The sequence below is a fragment of the Triticum urartu genome, chromosome 2 (assembly GCF_003073215.2).
Source record: "Triticum urartu cultivar G1812 chromosome 2, Tu2.1, whole genome shotgun sequence".
NCBI classification, from domain to species: domain Eukaryota; kingdom Viridiplantae; phylum Streptophyta; class Magnoliopsida; order Poales; family Poaceae; genus Triticum; species Triticum urartu.
Window position 1 is genome coordinate 536432823 of NC_053023.1, and position 3659 is coordinate 536436481.

Sequence of the window (3659 nt, forward strand, 5' to 3'; positions counted from 1 at the left end):
TAGGATCTTTGGTCTAGTTGGTTCAATTGATACCCGTTGGTTGCTTGCTTCAATTGGTACCTTTTGATTGCTTGATTGCTTGTTTCTTTCTTTGTTATGTCCTTGTGGCATATCATTCCTTTAGCAATCTTGGTGCCTCAATATAGTTGGTCTTCCTCCAAGTATTACCATTGGATATGTGTATTGCATTCCACTCTCTTGTTGAGAAATACACAATTTATGGAGGAACACCTTTTATATTGGCCTTCTAAGCTTTTCGCCCATTTTGGCAATCGATGCCAATGGGGGAGAAGTTTCAGAGAGTTTTGTGGATAAGTTTAAAGAGTTTTTTCTTCTTCATTTGGTTTTGTACCTAAGCATTTGCATCTCATACACATGCATTGTTGGTTGTTGTGTTGCATGGTGATAAATAATTCCTTATATAAACTCTCTTGAAAGTGATTGTCATCAATTACCAAAATGGGGTAGATTGAAAGGACATGCGGTGCCCCCATGTGTGGTTTTGGTAATTGATGACAATCTCTATGGACTAACGGTTGCCTTGAGTTATATTTGAAGCATTGCATGGTGATAAATAATTCCTTATATAAACTCTCTTGAAAGTGATTGTCATCAATTACCAAAATGGGGGAGATTGAAAGGACATGCGGTGCCCCCATGTGTGGTTTTGGTAATTGATGACAATCTCTATGGACTAACGGTTGCCTTGAGTTATATTTGAAGCATTTGTCCATAGGATTGTCTTGAAGTCCATGTGTTGGTTTCAAGGAGTTTATGAGATGGCCAAAGTGCTTTTCAAGGAATTATCCAAAGATTGGTCATGTGTGAGTTGAGATGGCCAAAGTGCTTTTCAAGGAATTATCCAAAGATTGGTCATGTGTGAGTTGAGATGGCCAAAGTGCTTTTCAAGGAATTATCCAAAGATTGGTCATGTGTGAGTTGAGCTTATTGCAAGCATGTCTTGAAGAAGAAGATTGTGTGATCATTCATGTTTACCTTCAAGACATCATCCAAATGAAGAGAGTTGGAAAGATTCAATGTTGATCAAGACTAAGTCAAGAGTGAATCAAGTTGATCAACTCACAAAGCGTAGAAGAAGTACCGAGAGGGATCAAGTGATCCCATGGTATGGTAAGCATTGTCCATTACGCTTTGTGTACTAACCCATGGTCTACGTGAGAGTTCTTTGTGGGGTTAGGTATGTTTCCATGGTCTTGCGTCAAGAGGAAGATCTCATACAACCCATGGAGGATGACATCAAGTGGTGATCGTCATCAAGTTTGCAGTGTGCAAGTTCAAGTGGAGCAACTCGAAGAGTGGCTCACCCATAATGGAGTATGGGGGAGCAATCAAGCTTGAAGCTTGCCGTCCATTGTGGTGTCAATGGAATTGTGAATATGTGCCAAAGAGTGGCTCACCCATAGTGGAGTATGGGGGAGCAATCAACTAGTCTTCATCGAGCCAACACAATCAAGAAAGGTGGTCCAACTTGAGGAAGTCAAGATCGTCATCATCTAGCTCAAGTGGACTATGTTCAAGGCAAAGGTTTTCCCTTGATAGGTTTTCTATTTTACCGGTCTCATAGTGGTAGTTGGGAGACCGGGTTGTAGGATCGATTGCCGTACTATCAAGGGGGGCTCTCTAGGGAGTAGCTTGATCGTATCATTAGTCGAGAGCTCAAACCATTGCATCCTTGCATCATCTTTCTTGGTTCTTGTTTGGTTCCATTTGTGAGTCTTAGAGCTTATGCTCATCTTGATGACAAGCTTGAGTTCATCGAAAACGGAGTTCACATGCATCTTCTATGATGTTTTCGGTGTTGGAGGTTTTACCGGTCTTATCCGAGGAAGGGTTCTCACCATTTTATTATGGTACTTTTCTCATTTGCTTCTTATTGATATTTCTCTCAAGATTGTGTTAGCCCTTGTCGTTAGCTTTTCAACAAACTTGATTTTGTCGAATTCGGAGCTCGTATGCGAAAGTTGTGGCTGTTTTGATATTGCCTGTTTTACACAGAGAGGTTGTACCGCCCCATGGAGAGGTTGTACCGCTTTGACCGGTACAACCGGTGTTTGGAGCGGTTGTACCGCTCCAGAATTGGTCCAGAGGTTGTACCAGTCATGTACCGCTCTACCACCGGACTGGTCTCTGTTGTGGTGCGGTTGTTGGGCGGTTGTGGGCCGGTTGTACCGCTATTTGCCTGTTACCGGTTGTACCGGTGCTCATAGAGGTTGTACCGCTCCTATGTTTTTCTGCACATAACGGGCAGATTCGTGGGGACCTATTTAAGGGGGTCTTCTTCCCCAATGGTTCCCTATCTCTTGAGCCCGTTTTTGCCCCCATTGTTGACCTTCTTTGAGCTTGCTAACTCTCAATCCCTCCATGGATTCTTGCTAGTTTTTGAGGGAAAAGAGAGAGGAGATCTAGATCCACATTTCCACCAATCACTTTCTCCTCTATGTGAGGGGAACCCCTTGGATCTAGATCTTGGAGTTCTCCTTCTTGTTCTTCCTCTCATTTTCCTCCCTAGCATTAGTTTCTCCGGTGGGATTTGAGAGAGAAGGACTTGGGCACTCTGTGTGCCCTTGCCATTGCATTTGGTGCATCGGTTTGAGTTCTCCACGGTGATACGTGGAAGTGAAGTTTGAGAAGCTTATTAATCTTGGGTGTTTGGGCACCCTAGAGCTTGTTCCTCTTGGGTGCCTTGGCGCCCTAGACGGTTGGTGTTGTTCGGAGCTCAATCATTATGGTGTAAAGCTCCGGGCAAGCGTCGGGGTCTCCAATTAGGTTGTGGAGATCGCCCTGAGCAATTTGACGGGTACCGGTGACCGCCCCCAAGGGTTGCCAAAGTGTACGGGTTTGGTGACCGCCCCCAAGGGTTGCCATTTGTACGGGTTCGGTGACCGCCCTCAAGGGTCCCTTAGTGGAATCACGGCATCTTGCATTGTGCGAGGGCGTGAGGAGATTACGGTGGCCCTAGTGGCTTCTTGGGGAGCATTGTGCCTCCACACCGCTCCAAACAGAGATTAGCATCCGCAAGGGTGTGAACTTCGGGATACATCATCGTCTCTGCGTGCCTCGGTTATCTCTTAACCGAGCTCTTTACTTATGCACTTTACTTTGTGATAGCCGTATTGTTTCTTGTCATATATCTTGCTATCACATAGTTGCTTATCTTGCTTAGCATAAGTTGTTGGTGCACATAGGTGAGCCTGGTTGTTTTAGGTTTTGTGCTTGACAAATTAAGCGCTAGGTTTATTCCGCATTTGTTCAAGCCTAAATCGTAATTATTTTAAAACTCCTATTCACCCCCCCTCTAGGCGACATCCACGATCTTTCACTCTATGTGCTTCACTTATATCTTTTGAGTTATATAGTTTTGCTCTAGTACTTCACTTATATCTTTTAGAGCACGGTGGTGGATTTGTTTTATAGAAACTATTGATCTCTCATGCTTCACTTAGATTATTTTGAGAGTCTTAAATAGCATGGTAATTTGCTTAAATAATCCTAATATGCTAGGTATTCAAGACTAGTAAAAAAGTTCTTATGAGTGTTTTGAATACTAAGAGAAGTTTGATGCTTGATGATTGTTTTGAGATATGGAGATAATAATATCAAAGTCGTGCTAGTTGAGTAGTTGTGAATTTGAGAAATTC